The following is a 23,860-nucleotide window of genomic DNA, read 5'->3' as shown; positions in this document are numbered from 1 at the left end:
AAGAGTATTGGTATTAGCTCTACTTTAAATGTCTGGTAGAATTCTGCACTACAACCATGGGCTTTTTATTTTTTTGGTTGAGAAACTTTTTTAATGACTACTTATATTTCCTTAGGGGCTATTGGCCTATTCAAATTGTTTATCTGATATTTATTTAACTTTGGTAAGTGAAATCTATCAAGAAAATCAATACAATTGTCCATTTTCTTTGTGGTGTGCCAGTTGTTTCATTTTTTTTTAACAGTAATAACAGTAGGGTTTTTATTGTTAACACTCAGCAGCAATAGTAAACAGCCTGAGGAGATAGGAGGTATGAAGACAGCATTGTTAGGTGGCCTATACCTTCATGGTAGAGAGCTCTGAATGGAGAACTTCATTAGAGAATGTTTGAAGTAAAAATGTTCAAGATTTTAAGAGCTTGCAAGTAAATTAATGGGTGTGACACAGACTTCCATTGTATGTATTGAAACAACCACTACATGCTTCTGTTTTCTTGTATGCATCATACCTGACACTCACACTGATATTTTAGGAGCAAAAATTTCTCTTCTTGAAGAACCATAAGAGGCACAAGAAACCAGAAAACGTATATAAGATTATGGTATATCATGTATTCTGTTTATAACCCTATCAGAGTTCAATGGCAGTGATCCTGAGACAGATTTCATCCTCACCCTCAGCAGCCTGGTGTCTGAAGATATTGCAACTTATTACTGTCAACAAAGGTGTGATATCCCTGCCACAGTGATTCAAGTTACAACACAAACCCCTCAGGAAAGAGGAGTGGGCTTCTCCAGCTGTTCCTCCTGGAGTCCCCCACCTGTTGACAGTATCTTTTATGTGAATCCAGGTTTTAAAGATCTTTTATTAGAAAAGGCCTAGGAAAATGATGTCTACCTAATTCTGCAACAGTTCTGTAACAACTGACTATGTATGATAATGTCTCTCATGATTATCTAAGAAAAGAAATATTTGCACCCGAGTATAAGGTTTTGAAGTATGACCTAATGATTCTTTGGATTTTCTCAATGTCCATTGTTTGTTATGTCTCCCTTTTTGTTTCTGATTTTGTTAATTTGGATATTCCCTCTCTGTCTGTTAGTTAGTTTTGACAAAGTTTTGTCTACGTTGTTGATTTTCTCAAATAATCAATTCTTTATTTCACTGGTTCTTTGTGCTGTTCTGTTTGTTATTATTTTATTGATTTCAGCCCTCAGTTTGTCTATTTCCTGTGTTATACTCATCGTGGGTGTGTGTGCTTCTTTTTGTTCTAGAGCTTTTCAGGTGTGCTATTAAGTTGCTAGTATGAGATTTCTTCAAATTCTTTACGAAGGCGCTGAGTGCTATGAACTTTCCTCTTAGCACTGCTTTTATTGTGTGCCATAAGTTTGGGTATGTTGTGCATTCATTTTCATTGAATTCTAGGAAGTCTTTAATTTTTTTCTTTATATCCTCCTTGACCCAGCAGTAATTCAGTAGAGAGTTGTTTTGTTTCCACAAGTTTGTAGGTGTTCTGATGATTCAGTTGTTGTTGAAATCCAGTTTTAATCTTAGTGATTTGATAGGATATATGGGGTTATTTCAGTTTTCTTTGTCTGCTGAGACTTGATTTGTTAATGACTATATTGTCAGCTTTAGAGAAGATTCCATGAGGGGCTGAGAAGGTATTATTTTGTGTTTGGGTGACATATTCTGTAAATGTCTGATAGGTTCATTTGATTTAGAACATCTGTGAGCTCCATTATTTTTGTGTTTAGATTTTGTCTGGATGATCTGTCCATTGGTGAGAGTTGGGTATTGAAGTCTCCCATTATTAATGCATGAGTTTTTATATGTGATTTAAGCTTTAATAATGTTTCCTTTAAAAATGTGGGTGCCTGTGTTTGGGGGAAGATAGATGTTAAGAATTGAAATATCATCTTGGTGGATTTTTCCATCTCAGTGGATAAGTATGAAATATCGTTTGCTATCTCTTTTGATTAATTTTGCTTTGAAGTATAGATTGTTAGAATTAGAATAGCTACATTAGCTTGCTTCTTGTGTTCATTTGATTGGAAAATCTTTTCTAACCCTTTACTCTGAAGTATTGTCTGTCTCTGATGTTGACTGTGTTTCTTGTATGCAGCAGAAGGATGGATCCTGTTTTCATATCCACTCTGTTAGTCTTTGTCTTTTTATTGAGGAATTGAATCCGTTGATATTGGGAGATATTAATGACCAGTGACTGTTAATTCTTATACTTTTGTTCTTGTTGTTGTTGTTGGTGGTAGTGTGTATACATATACGTGTGTGTGTGTGTGTGTGTTCTCTTTCATTTTTTTTTTTTGCTGCTGTGTGATTATTTATTGTCTGTGTTTTTGTGAGAGTAGTTAACCTCCTTGGGTTTAACTTCTATAGGGCTGAATTTGTGGATAGATATTGTTTAAGTTTGTCTTTGTCATTTAATATCTTGTTTTCTCCACCTATGTTGTTTGAAAATTTTGATGATCATAGTAGTCTGGGATAGCATCTATGGTCTCTTAGAGTCCACAACACATCTATCTGACCACGCCCTTTTTTTCTTTAGAGTCTCCTTTGAAAAGTTGAGTGTAATTCTAATAGGTCTACCTGTATACAATACTAGGCTATTTTCCCTTGCAGCTTTAAATATTTTTTGTTTGATCTCTATGTTTATTGTTTGGATTATCATGTGCAAAAGAGACTTTCTTTTCTATTCTGATCTATTTGGTCTTTTGTAAACTTTTTGTGCCTCTATAGGCATGTCCTTTATTAGGTTAGCATAAGTTTATTCTGTAATTTTGTTAAATACATTTTATAGGTTTTTGAGCTGGCATTCCTTTTCTTCTTCTATTCCTATTATTCTTAGGTTTAGTCTTTTCATGGTGTCCAGATATACTGGATTTTTTTGTTTTACAAATTTTTTAGATTTTAACATTTTCTATTACCAATGAATCTATTTCTTCTATAGTATCTTAACTACCTGAAATTCTCTCTTTCTTTTTATTCTGGTGGTGATGCTCACATCTGTAATTTCCGCTAGCTTACCTAGATTTTCCATTTCCAGAATTTCTCACTTTTTGTTTTATTATTGCTTCTATTTCAATTTTCAGGTCTTGAATAATTTGCTTCAACTATTTATTTGCTTTTTCTTGGCATCTTTTAAGGGATTTATTGATTTCCTCTAAATTTTTGTTTGACTTTCCCTCAATTTTATTAAGGGACTTTTTCATTTCCTCTTTAAGGACTGCTATCATCTTCATAAAGCTGTTTTTAAGGTTGTTTTCTTGTGTTTCATCTGTGTTGGAATATTCATGTCTTGCTGTTGTAGGATAACTGGGCTCAGGTGTTGCCTTATTGCCTTGGTTGTTGTTGATTGTGTACTTACACTGTCTTTTAGGAATATGGGTTTAGGATGATTATAGGTCGAGGTGCTTATTTATGAGTTTGTCTTTGTTGGTTGGGTGTTTTGTTTCTTCATTTCTGTTTCCTGGTCTTCTGGTCATTTATTGTTTTTGTTATTTATTTATTTAGTTAGTTAGCTATTGTTTTTACATCCCAATTAAAGTTTCCCCTTCCTCCCTTCTTCCCAGTTTTTCACCCCCCACCCATCCACTCCTCCTCCAATGTATCATTCAGATATAGGCAGGCCTCCCATGACTATCAGCCAAACTTGGTGTACCAAATTGAGTGAGATTAGGCATCTCCTCCTATATTGAGGCTGGATGAAGCAATCTAGTGTAGGAGGAATGGGTTCCAAAGCATGCAACACAGTCAGACAGCCCCTGGTCTCACTGTTAGGAATCTCACAGGAAGACCAAGTTACAAAACTATAACTATATATGCAGAGGGCCTCACTAAGTCCCATGCAGGCTCCCTTGTTGTCAGTTCAGTCTCTGTGAGACCCTATGAGCCCAGGTTAGTTCATTTTGTAGGTTTTCTTGTGGTGCCCTTGAAACCATTGGGCCATACAAATCTACCCCCACTCTTCCACAGGATTCCCCTGAGATCCACTTAATGTTTAATTTGGGTCTCTGCATCTGTTTCTGGCAGTTTCTGGGTAAAGTCTCTCTGATGATTGTTGTGGAGCAATCTTTTTGTGTACTGTGAAGATATGTCACTCTGATTGGCTTAATAAAAGCTGATTGCCAATAGGTAGGCAGGATTTCCAGGCACAGAGGATGCTGGAAAGAAGGCAGAGACCAGGAGATACAGAGGAAGCAGCATGTGAAATACAGAGCAAAGGTAACCAAGCCATATAAAAGAACATAGATTAAAAGAAATGGGTTAATTTAAGCTACAAGAGCTAGTTAGAAACAAGTCTAGCTATCGGCCAATCTTTCATAATTAATAATAAGTCTCCATGTTGTTTTGTTGAGCTGGCAACCCAAAGAAAAAGACATCTACAAATGGTGTCCAACGTGGTGGCATATATTTCCACATAAGACCTGAAAAAGCTTTTAAAGAGGTGCCAAACACAGAGAAACAGAGCCAAACACTGCTTCCTCATCCCACATTCTCTTATGTGGGCCAAGGTACAGTGGAGGCCTGGTCACTGCCTGCAGGCTTGAGCCACCAGCATACTATGAGATAAGCAGCATCGTAGTTTAAGGTTTTGGTCATCAAGCAGAAAAGGTTACAGATATACAGTAAAGCACATGTAGATTGACATTAATAGATGAATTAAGATGGCAGTGTTAGAGTAAGAAAGTGAGGTTTGGGAAACAACACACAGAAGTCAGAGTCTGGGTTCTAAACAGAGATGAGCAGGCTTACTTGTGAGCTGTTGCTTATAGTGACTCTTTCTGGGATTAAGGGAAAGACTGGTCTCTGATAGAGCCTTGCAGATGGTCCTGCCTTTGTAGAGATGAGACAGGTAAGGCAGAAAAGACAACAATAATGCTTTTTACCTTAAATGATATTTATATTGCATCAGTTGCAGAGGGGGGCCTAAATAAGTTAAAATGTTCCAGTAATTCCAATCAAAATAATATGAAAATTCACCTAGTTGTCCTGAAGAATCACCTATCCAAACTGTGTTCCACAAATCTTTGGTCAGTCACCTAGACCTCTGCATTCTTGGGTAATTTTTTCCATTTCTAGGGGTGTGCACCTACAAAACCAGAGTGAGAAAGCCTCACAGTTACCTTGGAAAAATTAATGGAGGTCATACCTTGTGTGTTTCTCGGATAATGCTTCTCAGTATCCTGGGTAATATACTGGCAAAAGCTCTTTAAGAAGAAAACTTCCACACTATGACTGTGTTAATTTCCCTAAGGAATACCCTATTAGCAAAGTGAGACAAATGCCAGGAAGAAGTAGAAGTGACTGTGAGTGTAATTATAAAAATATCTCTGTTCTGATCCAAATTAAACCATTATAGAGAGATCACCACAATGCAGTGGAAGCAGTAGCCAATCAGAATCTCTCAATACTCATGGGGGCCAGAGGATGAGCAAATAATTAAACTTTTGTTTTTTCTTATGTGAGAAATTGTGAGGTTTGGAAACCATATTTGGAAATTTCTAGCAAGAGTAAAATAGAAACACATATCCAGGCCTAATATTCTGTAGGTAGTTCACATGCACATCATGGCACATTAGCTGGAATGAATAGCAGAGTCAGATACAATTAGAAATTAAGACTGTATATCACAATACAGAATTCCTTGAAAATTTGATTTCCATTGTGCTTTCTTTATGAGGATATATTCACCTTTATTTTTAATGTGAAGAAAGAGAGTTTTAAGTATATCAACCTTTCATTCCTTCATGATTGATTTATTTATATTTATGTTTGGATTCCTTATGATATATAAGCATCACTTGATTAAAATATGTTAAAATATAGTCTTATATTATTTTATGAACTTAAATATCTCTAGGGTAGAAAAGTGCCTTTTTGAATCAAAGAATCATGAGGAACACTAATTCATTGTTTTATTTGTTAAAATGATTTGTTGATGATAAACAAGCTACCTTTTATTTTCATTACAAATGTAAGCACTTACATATGCATTGCACAACAATATATATACACACACACACACACACACACACACACACACACACACACGCACGCACGCACACACATATATATGTTTCCTATGCTGACCACATTATGATTTTCCTGTGAACCTAAGCATGGCACCAGATTTACTCTGTCTACTGAGTAGAAGTAGGCATAAAATAAGCAAACAGTAAGTGTTGGGTATCATTGCCATGTCACCAACCAAAAGGAAATCAACTTCCTTTCAATGTCCCTAAGTAATTTCTGTAACTGTAACTTCTTTCTTGATTTTCACACAACTGGAAAAGCCATAGGCCTTCCAGCTGTCATTGAACTTTATGGCTGCCAAATCATTGTTCCTAAATTTTTTAATTAAATATGATTAATTAGTTAAATTTACATAAATATAACATTTTACATCTTATCTAAAATTCCACATTGCTGTTGCCATATGACTTGGGATGCTAATGTGTCTCTTTTCTATTGCACACTTTCTTCACTTACAGCAGCTGAGATCGTTTCACACAGAAGGCCAAAGCCAAGCGACCTAAACTCTAGAAGATTTACATTTTCACCTTCATGAAAGAGGACTGTGATGATGAAGAGAGTCTCTCACTGTCTCTGGCACTCTAAGATGCCAGCTGCACAAGTTCCATTGACAGCAGTGGCAGTAATGCGCCTTAGCGAGCTCACCCTCCTTGGGATCTGGAAGCTGTTCACTGACTAATTGAACTCTTCCCTAGCTGTGCTTGGTCATGTAAAAGCAACAGTGCATGTCATTTTTTTCTTCCTTTCGGGTATCACTGTGAATATGTATGAGTTCTATGGTGTTAGGTGCAAAGCAAAAATCAATTATCCAATTTAGGAATATTCATCCACTGCTATTCTGTGTTAAACCTGATTCAATGTTGGTGATAAACTAATTTATATTTATAAGTGTATCTCAGTATATATTAAAAGTAGAACAACTAACTGAACACAAATGATTTCTAAGGCTTTCATTGCAAGTTTAGTTTTTTTCTTACTTTTTAACACTTATTTTGTGTTTATGCACATATTGTGCAGCACAGCCTGCATGAGGAGACAAAATGACAATCCGCAGGAGGAAGGAGTCCTTTTCTTTTCCACAGGGAGTCCCTTTTCTCTTTCACCATGGGAAGTGGAACTGAACTCTGACGATCAGGTTCAGCAATAAGCACTTTTGATTGCTGAGTCATCTCACTGCTCCCTTACCACACCCCACTTGAAACAGGGTGTGTTGCCCAGGGTGGCTGCAAACTCCTATTTAGACTAGACTGACCTTGTACTTCTAATCCTCAGGCATCTATCTTCAAAGACCCGGATTATAGATCTATAGCCAACACACATTATCTATAGTGCAAGGGATGGATCCCAGGAATTTCTGAATGATAGGTAAGTACTAATTAGCCTCATCCCCATTGCTATTTTAATTTTCAATCAATTACTTCTAGAGGAATTTTAGGTTCAAATAAAACTTAGGTAGAATGTGAGTCCCCATACACTTGCATGATTTCTTGAAATGTGGACATCTTGCTTGGTATTGCATATTTGTCACTCTAAATGGACCACTGCAGTGTTTATCATTATCACCCAGAGTTCATAGTAGTTAACATTAGGTTTCCTGGGAGCTATAGACTTTATGAGTTTCAATAAATGCATAATGGCATGCATCTACCATTGATGCGTATAATATAATTTTAAAAATTCACACCTAAACTCTGTTTGAAAATACCATTATACCCTGGTGTGGTGGTGCATGCCTTTAATCCAAATACTTGGAGAGCAGAGTCTGAATTCAAGGTCCCTCTGGTCTACAGAGCAAGTTCCAGGAGAGCCAGAACTAAAATACCATTATGAAACCTCAAATGTTGTATGCAACGGAATATTGCTCAGCTTTAAAAAAAAAAAGTGAAATTGTGAAATTTGCAGATAAGTTGATAGTGGTTAAAACAAAATTATACTGAGTAAGATCACTTAGGCAATGAAAAACAAGTGCCACATTTTCTGCCCTATATAAAGGGCCCAATTTTAATTCTATTGCTTTATGTACATGAGGTGCTGTCAGGAAACCACAGATGGAACATTGACATGGAATGCATTCAAGAGAGGGTAATAGAATATAGGTGAGATGAATTCAGAGGGTGGGAGGACTGAGGACAGAAGGATTCAAGCAGGTGGTGAGGTGGTGTGGATCAGGAAATGAAGAGCCAGGGGCAAAGTTGACCAAAATGAAGTATGCATGAAGAAAGTACTGATGATCATGCAGTCCTGATTTAAAAAAAAAAAAGTAGTACAAAAGGGCATAATAAAACATATGTAAATAAGAAATAAAATGGTGAGGCTACTGGGAATTAAAGGTTTAAGTGGGGCTGGGGAAAGGCATTTGGGAGAAGGAGAGGTAAAGAGGAGTTAACCAAATTTAGGATGAATGAAGAAGCCTTATGGAACACCAGTAGTAAGCTTATATATGTAATATTATTATTTATATTTAATATTTTATATATAAAGAATAAGAATTTGAACAGAGGTACCCCACATTAGAAAATAATTTTGATCCCAAGAGACATGGATTATTAGATTAAAAATCTCAGTCCTAGTCTTGGATTACCTCCCAATGAGTCTTTGATTAGAGAGACTCCAGTGGCACCCAAAGCAATAGATTACTCTCTGCTGTGGGATGTTCTGTATGGCATGTGTTGCTAATTAGTCCATAAATAAAACACTGATTGGCCATTGGCTAGGCAGGAAGTGTAGGCGGGACAAGGAGGAGAATAAAGCTGGGAAGTGGAAGGCTGAGTCAGAGAGACACTGCCAGCCCACCAGGATGAGAAACAGCATGTGAAGATGCCGGTAAGCCACGAGCCATGTGGCAAGGCATAGATTAATGGAAATGGATTAATTTAAACTGTAAGAACAGTTAGCAAGAATCCTGCCACGGCCATACAGTTTGTAACCAATATAAGTCTCTGTGTTTACTTGGTCGAGTCTGAGTGGCTGTGGGACTGGCAGGTGAGAGAGATTTGCCCTGACTGTGGGCCAGGCAGGAAAACTCAAGCTACAAATGGCGTCCAACATGGTGGCAAGATTTCCACCTAAAAACTGAGAAAAAAGATTCTAAAACGGAGCTAAAAACAGCTTCCTAATTGTCTCTCTCAAATGAGCGGCAGCTGCTGGTTTCAGCTACTGGTGGGTTCCTGGCATGTGTGCTCCACCTGCAGTATGGCAGGAATGAGGCCTCTGCAAGTGGCACATTAAGCTGCGTGGTGGATTTAGCCTTTGCTAGTACAAAACAAAAAAAGAGGTTTCTGGGCTGTACGCTGCTTGGATAAAATCATAGACCCCTGATAGCTCCCAGAGCTGGTGGTAAATGTAGCCATGTTGGGAAGCTGAGGCGGGCAGAGCCAGCAGCCACAGCTGCTGCAGTTTAAAGCAATAGATTCACAATAAGACAGATTCAGATGTAATAGTTTAAAATGTGTGTAAAAATGTATGTAGGCTTGAAAGAGAAAGAAAAAGGAATATATACAGTTATATAAAGAAATAAATAGTTTTTAAAAATAAAGTCTTTAAAGAGACAGTAAAGGTAGTATAAAAAAATAAGCCACGTAAAAATGGATATTACATAGAGAATCTGGATTGTGTTGTCTTTGGGACTTTTAACTGCAGAAAAACATTTGATTGTAAAAGCTGTTGAGTTATGCCAAAATGTATATTTTAAAGATATCTTGACTTCAAAATTTGGATGTAAGGATATGTTACTTTGGAAAAGAGTCTCTGCTTTTGTTCCCACAGAAAGCCAAAGGCTATGGATTTGTTCAAGATTAAGATACATCAGGTTTGACCAGCCAAGACCCCCTGAAGGTCTCCAATGACACCATGGCCCAGATGATGCAACATCCAGAACCGTTTCAAGGCAACTGGCTCAGACGATACAGCCTCACAGACTACTCCATGATCCTAAAATTTTGTTTGTTTCCCCATAAGATACAGCGCCCCCTTCCAGCAGGAGTAGTAAGAGAAGCTACGCCCAAATTCCCAAATTATATGTAATTTTACTTTGTTAAGGTTAAAATCTTCCTTTTTGAAAAAAAAAGGGGGGGGAGTGCTGTGGGATGTTCTGTATGGCATGTGTTGCTAATTAGTCCATAAATAAAACACTAATTGGCCATTGCCTAGGCAGGAAGTGTAGGCGGGACAAGGAAGAGAATAAAGCTGGGAAGTGGAAGGCTGAGTCAGAGAGACACTGCCAGCCCACCATGATGAGAAACAGCATGTGAAGATGCCGGTAAGCCACGAGCCATGTGGCAAGGCATAGATTAATGGAAATGGATTAATTTAAACTGTAAGAACAGTTAGCAAGAATCCTGCCACAGCCATACAGTTTGTAACCAATATAAGTCTCTGTGTTTACTTGGTCGGGTCTGAGTGGCTGTGGGACTGGCAGGTGAGAGAGATTTGCCCTGACTGTGGGCCAGGCAGGAAAACTCAAGCTACAACTCTCAATGCTCTTTGTTGCCCAGCAAAACTAGAGGGACAGACCCTGGTGTTAAAGAACAACACACTTTGGTTGCAAGTCACAGAGAAATTATTCTTGATCTGAGTTGGAAGCACTCCCTTCTAGTTAATTATTATAGTTCTGGAAAGTGATCTGCAGGCTCCTGGATTAGAGAAGATACAAGTTGCAGAGAGTAGAGGAAGCCTTGAGTAAGTGAAGTCTTGAGAAAGTGTGTATTTTACCATGGGCACAACTTCTTGAGGACTTCAAGAGCAACTGACCCATGGGAAATTAGAAAGCCATTACCCATGTGTGGCAGGCTCAAGAGGAATGACAAATTTTTCCTCAGAAGTCTGAGTCTGAGTGTTTATGAACTGTTGATCAGGGTGTACAAAGATTAGCAACTGTGGTTTCTTCCTCTGGATGTTTACAGCCTGAGACCTTTACAGCCTGTTCACCTACATAGACCTCCTACCACAACTGGCTAACCCTTCCCACTGTGCAGTGCTTAATGAACATACTGAGATTCCATGTGGTGGTAATAGTAGAGAACTCCACCTAGTCCCAGCTTCACTGTAGGTGTGTCTTATCTGTCTGTCTTTGACTTCAACTTTCCCATAACCAGAGTCACAGGACCCAAGGCAAGATCTTATTTAGTGCTTCACCCTGCATGATGTAGTATAGACATGGCAGGCAGTATTTGAGCACTATTGTTATAGAGGAAAGTTAAAACACATTCTAGAGAAATCATAGGTCATCACAGACAAACTATTAATGCTTTGCTAAATGCTCATGCTGTCAAACTTCCTTCTAAATACTTTTGTTATGCCATAGATTTGTGCTGTTCCCAAACTTTGTCTCTTAGAAACTTATTATTGCAGTGGGCAGGGGTTAAAGCAGAGATGCCATACTACTAAATGTGCAGAGAATAAGTGACTGTCTGGACATCTATAGATTGGGCATTTATATCAACCCCCTTTTCCTTAAGGCTCAGGGAACATCATGGATAAGGTGAGCAGACAGCATGTAAAAGCCAGAAGATGAGAAGTGTTGTGAAATTTTGCCCTTTGAACCTGACATGACTGTTATACATAGGGACTCACAGCAGCTATGGTTTCTTACACAAAACCTGCGCAAGATAAAGCAAATTATAAATTCCAGCGTGGAGGGGGGAGGGACTTAGGAGGTACCCCAGTAGCTGAGGGGATAGTGGCTGGAGGAGGGAGAGTCACTTTTTTTAGCAGTGTGGTCACTGATAGGTTTTCCATGCCCTAGAGGATGACCTCATACCCATAAATATATAATTACTCAAGTAATTAATAAAAAGTAATTAATAAAAAGTAATTAAGAAAAATCATAAAAAGTGATCATGAAGTTGGGTGAAGATGGATTGGATAGAGTCCTGGGAAGAGCTTGAGAGAGGGAGAGAAAAAAATTGGAGATGATTAAGACACATGTATTATGTTTTCAAAGAATAAATAATAAAAATGAAAATTAATTAAAAAAGAAAAAACTTTACATCCAAATTTTTGTCCATATTCTTAGAATGCTGAACATTCATTCCATGCTGAAATTCAGGAATCCTTTCATGTCACTACACATAAATTAAAATAAAATACTAGAACAACCTTAAGTCCAATGTATGTTTGAAATATCAATACAACTTATGTTTAAAAATAAATATTTTAAAGTTGTCTATTTACGTGTGTGTGTGTGTGTGTGTGTGTGTGTGTGTGTATGTGTACATGCACATATATAAGCATGCCATAGTATATGTGTGAAGTTCAGAAGACAACTTACAAAAGTCAGTTCTCTCCTTTTACCATGTGAGGCTCAAGAATCAAACAGAGGTCATCAGGCTTAATGAAACATGCCTTTACCTGCTGAGTCACCTCTCCAACCTTATATTCATTTTAATGCTGGAAATAAGAGCTAACCACTTTAATTCTATTTTTTAGAAATCATTAATGGCTACACTGGTGGATATACAGGAGAAATTCCTGTCTTTAAATCTGTTAACAACTGAAAAAGATGGTTAAGAATACAAGGTCAGGAGTAATACAATCTGCTCTGGATTCTCAAACACTTAAAATATGTGTGCTGGGGCACAGGTAATATTTACCTCTGCTCTCAGTTTGCGCATTGGGAAAGTGGGCGTGATGTTTCTTTCTGTAACATACGCAATTAATCAGCTTTCTAACTGATACCTTTGTTGTAGTCATGTTTATATTATTTATAGATGATTGGCACATTCCATTATCACTAAGTGATGATAAGATTTAGAAATCCTTAACATTAAATGTGAAACAAAATTTGCAAATTCCTATTTCATACTCTGGAAAACAGTACAGTGCTTATGGTGCTTGAGTAATTATATGGATTCGGCTGTGATGCTTAGCAGGCAGTATACTTCTAAATTATACCAGCATGCTTCAGGTGGCATTAAAACATACCAAGCTGAAGGCTATCAATTTTACCACCTGAGAGGTGTGCTAATCACTAAAATCACAGAGCCTAAAATGGCTTCTCCATTACTGCCAATGAGAAGAACAGTTGGGTCCATAGATTCATTAGCTTTTACTTTTCTGACTGTTGCTTTCAAAACACCACACGTGCCTTCCATTTATAAGCTTTCTTCAGTATTTAGTTGCAACCTAAGGTCACCTAATTATAGAAAAAATGACACTGAACAGTCATAAATGTCTGGACATTAGCATGAAACTAACCCTGTTTGGAAATTCAGCTCCCCTATACTTTTACATTACCTTGGAATAATTAATTGAAGCATGTTGCTCTTTCTAAAAATTGAAGACATGTACTTTCTTTACACAATGTAATGAGGATCAGCCAAGGTACCCTTAGTGTGCTTAGAATAGTTCTGACATGTGATAATCAATGGATTTCTATTTTACCTTTCTTGCTTTGTCTTTAGTACTCAGTGAAAGACCTTTTGAGAGGCTTTTATGTGTTAGCCTTACTTTATGAGTTTAATTGGACTGTAGGATTACACTGGTCTGCCAGAGTGCATTAGATATTCTGTATACTGCAAACCCGAGGGCTTGAGGTCAGTGTCTTCTCTAAAACCTATCAGCAGGTTTACGGCAGTGTATTTGGGGCTTTAGGATTTACTGGGTTCAGCAGACAGGGCTTGGCTTTTCAGAGTGAAAGATTTTACTGAACAGACAGAGCAAATACACTGGTTTTAATTCTGGTACTGCAGCCAAAATGTTTTTGATGACCATGGCACCTTGACTTCATGGCCATTTTCAGTGATCATTTCTATGGAATTATTTTATAGAAAAGAATACTTTCAAAGGTCTCTGGGCAAGTTATGAAAATCTTTTATTTGAATGAAAAATAATGCACATTCAATTCTATAGTGGATGATTCAATATGATGAGTTAGTTTAGTTTTATGAAGTACTAAAAGTTTATCACTTCATCAGGAAAACTTGGAAATGGTATGTTGACCATAATCCTCAGAGACTGGTAAAAACTTGGGGTTTGGAGGGAGAATACAACGATTAAGAGTACTTAGTTCCCAGAACCCAGATATCACAATAACCTACAGCTCCACTATGGTGATATTTTATTTGTATTAAAATGTTATTTGTATGTTAATAAATAAAGTTGCCTGGGGGACAGAGCTATTAGCAAGCCATAGGAAAGCAGGGCAGTGGTGGCATACGCTTGTAATCCTAGCACTTGGTAGGCAGAGCTGGGTAGATCTCTGTGTGTTCAGGGATACAGCCATTATTGGATACACATGCCTTTAATCTCAATACCAAGCATGGAAAACCTGGAGGCCTATACAGACAGGTCGTGACGAGGCGGTCATGTGGTTGGGTTTACAACCAATGAGAAGGCAGAACAGGAACACTATATAAAGACTTTAACACAGGGGTAGTTCTGGTTCGGAGGGGTAGGACCACTGCAGGAGGAAGGGTAAGGTTTTAGCTCTTAGCTCTGACCTCTTGGCTTTCTTCTTTGCATTGGTTCTGTGTTTCTTATTTAATAATAAGGTTGGTTACATCTACACTCCACCTTCAGGAATTCTAATGACACTCTTGATTCTGTAAGCACCTGCACTTATGCACACATATCACACACACACATGCGCACACACAGTTAAAAATAAAATAAATATTTAAAAGGTTGTACACTTATGCACATTGTTCCTGGGACCTTCAGTTACTCAAAGCATACAGACTTAGATGAACCTGGTGCTGGTAAGTACGCATAAGTTGCCTTGTGAAGGGCACTCACTCCAATATCTGAACAGAGAACAGGTCCTCCTGTTCACAACCATAGCTTATCCCAAGAAGAATGTTGGTTTACAGTATAAAGACCTAAAACTCTTTGGCAAAAATGTATTGTGTATATTTATGTTGTTGTTGTTGTTACTGATTCTATTTTGTGGGGAACATTGCTTCTTTTCTCTTCTTTTATTTTTTTAAAGAAATCTTTTAAAGATTTACCTTTTAAAATTCTTCCTTCAAAAAATGACAAAATGCAAACTTATTCTGCACTTGTTTTTACTACAGAGTATACCACTAGCTACACGCAATAATTGGAATAATTGGAATAGTAAAATATGGTTACAGATTGAGGTGTGCTGTCCATTTAAATATACAGTTTCATAGCATAACAGAAGCATAAGAGAGAAGAATAGTAGGACACAACTGTTGTGGATAGAATGGGAAAAGCATGTGGGAAAGACTTACACAGAGAGGGTGGAGGAGTGGCAAGATAGAGGGAGAGCAAAGGAGGGGACAATTAACAGCACTCATATTTCAAAAAGTCATAGAAAATCATATTATTTTTATGTTTGTTTAAAGTTACATGATATGTATGTGTATACATGTGTGTGTGTGTGTGTGTGTGTGTGTGTGTGTGTGTGTACGTACAATTTTTGAATTTATGCCCTCACTTGAGGTGACAACGCTTTCTATAGACTATTTAACAAAAATCTTAATGCCAGTCATGGCAAACATGTTGGTCAGGGGATCACAAGAGACCCCAAGACAGCACATACCAAGATAGGGTGTTGTTGTTGGCTTAAGTGCCATCCAGGCAAAGATCAGAACTATTGGTGAAGATACCATACACTTCAGATCCAGGATGTGAAGAAATCCACAACCACAACAGTGATGAGAAAGACATATATTATAAAAGGTGCAATGGTGTGATTTTTACATCCCAATAGTAACCAATAGCTGCCCAGTTGGTCATAAGTCCTTTTTAATAGGAGGAAATCCGTGCATGGTGCTGTAAACTTATCCTAGTATCAGTGGCTGGTGAGGTCATGGAACTTAGAGGAGATTCTTTTACTTCCACTTTCCTGAAGCAGTATAACTTCCACTTGCATTATAAATACGGATCCTCATATCGAAAGATTACCACTGTTACCTGGGTGTCCCCCAGCAAAACTACAATGCCTATAGGTCAGTAAAGGGTGTGGAGATAAACTACTCTGGAGATGGTTTCAGGGAACAGAGTCTGCTTTATTGTACATGAGCAACCACTTATATAGTGGAAGCTTATCGACGGTGATTGGTTAGCAGATTACTTCAAATTAGATAGTGAACACTCATACCACCAGGGTCTCTATGTGGAAGAAACACATTTAAGAAGTGGTGAGTGCATACTTATCTGCCAGCCAGCTACTGGCTACTCACACTACTTCAGAATTCTGTGCTCTGCCTTCTGGGCCATGGTGTGCCATGCTTCTTATTTGGAAGCACAGCGTGCAAGATAGGTTGGCCACCAGATCATGCCTCTATTTTCTCCTACAAAGGATAAGCATAGCTCTCACCCCTCACTAAGGAAACCTTCTTTTGTGGCAAACCAAGACCATTAGGGAAAGCCACCACTTGTCAAAATGCAGAGATCAGTTGACCATGAAGTGCCTGCCTCCAAGTAACACATTCACAACACAAACCATACGCTTACGGCTCAGGAAACCTCACAGAGAACTGCAGAAAAATTGTAAGAGCCAGAGGACTAGGATGTCTCTACAAAATAGTCTGTTAAAACTAAATTAATAAATAAGATGGTACAAAGAAGGTGAGAGAGGTTAGGGAGGAGGAACTGAAGTTGGGAGGAGGAATTGTGTGTGAATGTGATAGAAATACTTTGTATGAAATTATCAAAGGATAAAACTTAAAAATTAAAAATAATATAAAATATACAGTTCCAAAAGAAATGTGTTAAAATGGATGAAAACAGTGCAAACATGAAATTCTAGATTAATCATTGATCATTTAATACTTTGCATAATATACATTATTAAAATGCTTCACTTTTTCTCTTTACTTTTAAAATATAGCTTCTAGAAATATTAGAATTACATATGTGACTCATATGAACACAAAATTGCCAATGTCTACCTTTTTTTTTTATATCTCATGTGCATTTCCCATAGGGTCTTAAGATTGTTTTAGGCATCTGATAAAGATATCATATCCTACATTAATATTTTATCCCAATTTCTTTCTTTTCTAGAAGCTATGTTTTTATAATCTATGAACAATCGAAATAATGTCCCTAAAGGTACAATAGTGATATTCATATCTTGATAGTGACCAGCAGCTGTCTAATTAGATACAAGACCCACTCAACAATAGGGAAATTCATCAACTGGAAATCTAGCCACCTATCCAAGGATAGTGAGGTCATAGATCTTAGGGAACATACTACTATTACTTTTCTAGACCATCATAATTCCTAAGAGCAGGCTAAAAATCATCCTTACACGCACTGATACATCTATGATATAGCTTCTACACCTTAGGTTCAAGTAGTGAGAGGAGAAGGGTGCAGAAAGATTGTGAGAGCCAGCGGACCAGAAAGTTAGCTGTGAGATTGTGTTAAAGAATGAAGGACTCTCCATCCATGATGTCTCAACAATATGGCTCCCTAAACAAGACCCGATCAATGAAAAATACTCATAGATAGCCTAGCACAGAAGGTGGAAATCTTATGGAGTCTCACCTCTAGACAGAGCTATCATGACAAATAGTATTTCTTTTTATGGGTGAATTGTGAGTTATTTAATATTGCTTAGTTTTGTATTTTGGAAATAATATTAAAATAAATACAGGAGACATAGGTTGCTTTGTGACCTCCTTGGTTCCTCATTCTGATGCATAGACTACTTCACCATACTGGTACACATAAAGTGGGCCAGTTATCACCACAAGAGTATAATACTTTACAATTTTAAAACATCATATATTTGCTATCTATTTTCTAGAGACTTTATAATTTGATCTTTTCTATACTGTTTTTTATTAAAAACTAATTTTAACTCTATATTTCTATTGATTCACATGTACACTAATAATTTAAGAAAACTATGAACCATTATTTAGCTGTCTTTTACACATTCACATGAGAATAGACATGCTTAAACTGAGAATATAATAGAGTGTGTGGCTCACTGTCATCTATAAGACTGTAAATACAATTTTGTGGTTGGAGATGGACTGAGGGTTGGTCGATAAAAATTAGTGAGCGAACTGCTAGCACTCTGCTTATTGTAATTGCCTTAAGAGTCTCTCATCTTCATGGGTACATTATGCTTTTCAGTAAATGTTATGCCCAGCACTACCTTTGGTAAAATGATTATTTTTGGTTTGGATTGGGATTTTGGCCATTGTCTTTTCTTTTAAAGCACAATGCTTACATTCTCACATTAAACATGTGCAGATATACTGAAAATAAATTCCTCTAACATATATTTCCCTTTTCATTGATATTTGTTTTAAGAAACATCAGTTAATCTAAGGTAGATAAATTTACAAGCAAACTATTTTTATCAATTTATGCTGTGAATAAGGGAAGCCTTTGGTAGGATTATAAGCAAATTTAATATTAATTAGAAATTAAAATTTATGGCATTTTAGTCCCTGCTTCTTGAATTAGTACTCTTCTGATTCAGAGAATGATTTAAGTATTTCAGAAAAAGAATTATTTCATTTACATAAATAATTTGAATTTATAGTTGTTATAATTGTTTGAATATATTAATATTTCCTTCTTATGCACAGCATACACCTTTTAGTTCACACTATAATAATTTTGCCCAAAAATTATGGTCCAAAATTTTTAGGTATACTTGCTCTTATCTCTGAGAACACACTTTAAATCACTATACATTAGATAACTGCCACATTTTCCTAAATTTTATGTATTTTAACTATTACTAGTTATGTTTTCATGTTACATTTGATGAAGATTCACTGATACTTTTTTATAATCTTATAAAAATCACTTCTGACATAAATAACACCATAGACTTACAGTTTCAGAAATATTTGATGGTCGTTGCCTGGATCCAGTGTCACTGAAGATTTTGAATGATTTTAGAATGCCTTATCTATTGCAACTTAACAAGCCACCCCAAACCAAGTGCTTTAAAACAATGACAATTTATCACTATTCAAGAGCTCTGGCCGGCTGTGAGGCTCTAATGAGATAGGAAGAATTTATCTCAGCTGGGCCTGCTCATGCATCTGAGCTCCCTGGCAGAAGGACAGTGCTGGCTGCTCCAAAGTGACGTCTTTCTTTGTGTAGTAGACTGGCCTGGGTTTGATCTTCTGGTAGTGTCCAGAGTTCCAAAGCAGAATGCATGCTAAAACACTGAAGGTTCAAGCTTGCAGGTGGCAGAGTATGATTATTTGTTCTCTGAGGATCAAAGCAATTCATAAAGCTTGATTCAAAGGATGGAGAAATAGATTCCAGTTCTTGGTGCAATAGTCTGCAAAGTACAGCTGCAAAGGGGCATGGTGGGCACCATGCATATTTTTACTACCTACCACGGTCATCAGACATGTTCTGTCGCAGCATCTGGACATTATTTATAATTCTTTGTCAACTCGTTATACTGACAAGATCACATCAAAAAGCAAACTAGATGTCATTTTCTATATTATATGTTTGTATGTGTTTATGTTTTTTTTCTGTTTGGTTACTTGAGCGGAGGTTATAACTTCCAAATATAATAAACTGAAGTGTCTGTAATTTATAGTGTTGACAAAACTGGTGAACATTTTCCTAGATTCAGTTGCCATTGAATCCCACACTCAAGGCTCCTTCACAGTAGGATGTTATTTTAGGGGATGTTTGCATGTGAGACTTCTAACTCTTCTTTTCCTATATATTTCTCAGAGCTTGTCCCGACATTTTACAAATTAATCTCAAAGTTTGTCTTGCAATTCACCAGGAAGGATTCCAGGTTTGCCCTTTTGCTCTGCCACAGGATAATTCACTTAGACCCAATTTCTGTCATTAAAATATCTCTGATAATTTAATTAGGCTGTTCATATAAATGCATGTGAGTGGCAACATTAATTTTATGAGTTAAAAACACACATTTTGCCGGGTGGTGGTGGCGCACGCCTTTAATCTCAGCACTCGGGAGGCAGAGGCAGGCAGATCTCTGTGAGTTCAAGGCCAGCCTGGACTACCAAGTGAGTTCCAGGAAAGGCACAAAAGGCGCAAAGCTACACAGAGCAACCCTGTCTCGAAAAACCGGGAGAAAAAAAAAATTACCTAGATCTGGCAGATTTTGATCTTTTAATCACTTAGTTATTAAAGGTATTATATTTAATTAAACTGTAATTACATTATTTCTCCTTCCCTTTCCTTCTTCTATCATCTCCAATGCTTCCTTCCTTCTCAAAATTCGTGCCTTTTTTCTTAGTTTTACATATATAAATACATAAATATATAAATGCAACTTGCCATGTTCATTTAATTTTGCTTGTAGATATATAATTTCAGGACCAACAACTTGGTGTTGGATAGTCATTTGATATGCTCTTCCCTCAAGAAGAGTGTAATCTCCATCTCTCAACATTCCTTACTTGTCTTTAGTTCTATGCATAGGGCTGAAGCATACTGGGTTTTCCCCAATATACCTTAACATGTCAATTGATGTTGTCCTTGTTAAGCTCATGTTTAGGCAGTTTTGTTCATCAGACTATGGTTAGAGCTTCTACCATTATTAGGAGAAAATGTTACAGCAAACCCACTAATCTTCTGGCTCTTACAATTTTTTTGCCCATATTCAGTAATGTTCTCTGAGCCATAGGTTCAGGAGCTGTTTTATAGACAGGTCCTTTAGGGTTGAGTTCCACAGCTCTGAATATTGATTGCTTGTGGTTTTCTGTAATGTCCCAGTCCATTTAAAAATATATTTACCTGATGAGGAATGAGGACTACACTTATCTGTGGGTATAAGAACAAATACTTATAATGTAATTATGGATTATGCTGGTTTACTAGAGTGGTGGTTGTCCATTCTTCTCTAAGATCCAAAATTTCACCAACTCTGAGTAGTTGGGTAGGTTTTTAGCACCAGGCATTTCTTTCTTGTTGGCTGTGTTTTAAGTATAATTAGAGAGCTCTTGGTTACCATCACCAATGTGTGCCACTACTACACCCTTAGGGTCACCATGCTATCCTGGTCATTTTTGTAGTTTACAGGCATCAAAGCTGAGTAGTACAGATGCTTCTTTCGTTTAGAACCTACATGGTGCCTCTGGCACTATGAAAGCAGGCCTCACCAAAGAGTCTTTCAGGTTAATTCTAGATAAGGGGCTTCTGGACCCTGTATTTGAAGTATATGATGGTATACGGGGTCTTGCCTTCTATCTCAGGGGCTCAGACATGGACAACAGCAATAGCCTGTAATGTTTTAGGAGTCTCTTGGACAACTCTGAGCAATAACTCAAAAACGACTCTCATATCTGGTGTTGGGGTTTTTGTTAAGTTGTCTTTGGCTTTTGGAGGGAGCACTTTTGGTCCAGATGGGATAAGTGCACTTAAAATATGTAAGTATGTGTATGCACAGACTTAAATGCATAATATGGATTTTTAGGTAGGTAGTTAATAGAAGGATTCCTTATAACTTTTTTGACAAGTTTTTTAAAATTTTTGTTGTTGTTTTTTAGTTGACTCATTGTCATTGAGTAACAGGAGTTTTCTATAGCTTTAAGTATTTATTAAGAATAGGTTTTGTAAATATTTATACATGTTGGTGTTTGCATATTCAGTTGACTGGTGCTTTTCCCATGCAAAAGATCTTCAGGAATGATTTAAAACTATCTAAAGGTGTGACAAGACTGAGAAATCCTGAAAAGTGTGATATAAGAATGTGCTACTGTTAAATTACACATCTAAAGTGATTAGACATTAATCAACATTGTCTAAGAGTGAAAGATGTGATTAAAGAAAGATAAGTTGCATAAAATCTGCAATATCCCATGTTTTATTGTTACACTTCTTAACCTTAGGGAAACTCTTTACTAACAAGCTTTACTGTGAAGAAAATATCTATTTCAAAGGAAATAAAATGTCCTATCTTAACTGAGAATTATTTTCAAATGTAAATATTAATTATATTATACTTAGTAATATTTTTATATCAAAAATACTATTCTAGGTGTTGAAGGGATGGCTCAGTGCTTGGAGTACTTCTGTGCAAGCAGGATTAGCAGAATTCAAATCTCCAGGATCTGCATCAAAAGCTGGGCATGGCTTCACACCTATAACTGCAATGTGGGGTAGAGAACTTGGAGCCTTGCACCGAGTCCAGTGAGAGACCCAATCAAAATCAAGGAAAAAAAGACAGAAAGTAAGAGAATATAACACACAATGTTCTCTGGCTGGCTTTCACACTTATGACACTCCAGTATGCCCCCCCCCCTACACACACACACGTGAGAGAGAGAGAGAGAGAGAGAGAGAGAGAGAGAGAGAGAGAGAGAGAATTCAAGTAAGGTGTAAAGAAATGTGTGGGGCTGTCAAAATGGCTCAGCAGGTAAAGGTACCTGAAAATCTGAGCTCCATTCTTGGAGAAGAAATGACTCCTGAAAACTTTCCTTAGAACTCCACACATGCATAGTGTCACATATATGCCCAAATGCATATACATATTCATACAAAGCAAATAAATATAATTAAAATAGATATCAAAGTTAATGTCCCATTATTTCTGGACATTTCCCCACTCCTTAAAAATATTTATACATATCCATATGCACACATGTATATGAAAATTTATACATATATGCAGATGTTACACATTTACAGTTTTTTTATGAATGTGATAATTTGTTCAAGGTGATTTGGAGGCTTATTGTTAGAATAGCTTTGTATTTTGAATTTTAAATGTATCTTGTTTTAGGTTATTGAGGAGAATATCCTGTAACTATATTACTGAACTGGAAGAGGGAAAAAAACCAACTCTACAGTGCATTACTTCATAGAGAACAGACATATTTACAGTATTCCACACATAAATAAATACTGTGTTTTAATCCAATACAGTATCCGCTCATCACAAACATCTTCTCACTGGCTCTTACTACTGTTTATAACATCAAAGCCATGACATTGTAAGCTCTCACACAGGGTAACCGGATATCAGTGTACACAGTGTGCTTTCCTGTGTTATTTTGTGCGGTGTCTCTGTCCTGGATCTTGGCAGTTCTATAAGCCACTGCTCAAATAAAAGCTGTTCTCTGAAGGTATCCTAATGCCCTGGGATGAATTAATTCTCTCTCTCTCTCTCTCTCTCTCTCTCTCTCTCTCTCTCTCTCTCTCTCTCTCATCTATCTCTCTTTGTCTCTCTCTCTCTCTCTCCATCTCCTAAAGCCTTTGCAATTTCTTTCTTGGTCTGGAATGAGATGTGTGTACTGTCTGGCAAATAGCAGACCCTCAATAATGATAATTACCTTTTGTTTTCCTATCAGGCTCCTTGTTTCCCAGTGGAATGTTGTTAAATGGCCTTTCTGCCCTGTTCCTCTGTGGCTTTTTATTTCTGGCAAGGAGCCTAGCTCCTAGTGCACAACTGGCTGTTTTATAAATGTTTGCTCAAAAACTGAAGAGATGAATGCTGCATTTGCAGTGTGGCAAGAGAAGAAATATGCAAAAAGAAGATGTTCTATATTAAAAGTTTTCCCATTTTTTGAATGGAAAAAGAATCTGTGAATGACAAGATTTTTCTTAGACATGAGTAAGAATGTGCATGGTCAAACACTCTCACAAGCAAGTGAAGGTAACCCTTCCAGAATAGCATAGGGTGGGGCAGCCTATTATGGTATAGAACTCAAGGTTTTCCCTTAAAATTGAATTAATCACCCATCATATATCATCCAGAGTGGGATTTTGATATCTTCAAAGTTGAGTAATGTGTTTCTTGACATCTCTCCTGGAGAAACAGATAAAACACATCAATATGGGAAGTAAAAACCTGGACATGAGTGGGGGAAATGAAGGGCGAGGGTCGAGGGAAAGAGAGCTTGGGGGAGCAGGAGATCCCAGCTGGATC

At 37.2% G+C, this 23,860-nt stretch overlaps 1 long non-coding RNA gene across 1 annotated transcript in view; it reads left to right on the top strand.

Moving 5' to 3' along the window:
• The window catches only part of LOC131904701 (uncharacterized), a 34,502-nt gene extending 12,355 nt beyond the window's left edge, over window positions 1–22,147 (top strand). The window contains exons 3-4 of the long non-coding RNA XR_009377802.1: window positions 7,327–7,419; window positions 21,971–22,147. This is a non-coding gene — a long non-coding RNA (uncharacterized LOC131904701). The remainder of the gene's footprint in view (window positions 1–7,326; window positions 7,420–21,970) is intronic.
• Window positions 22,148–23,860: the final 1,713 nt, after the last annotated feature.

The sequence above is a fragment of the Peromyscus eremicus genome, chromosome 2 (assembly GCF_949786415.1).
Source record: "Peromyscus eremicus chromosome 2, PerEre_H2_v1, whole genome shotgun sequence".
Classification (NCBI taxonomy): domain Eukaryota; kingdom Metazoa; phylum Chordata; class Mammalia; order Rodentia; family Cricetidae; genus Peromyscus; species Peromyscus eremicus.
The sequence above is the reverse complement of the archived record's forward strand: the minus strand, read 5'-3'. Positions and strand labels throughout refer to the sequence as shown.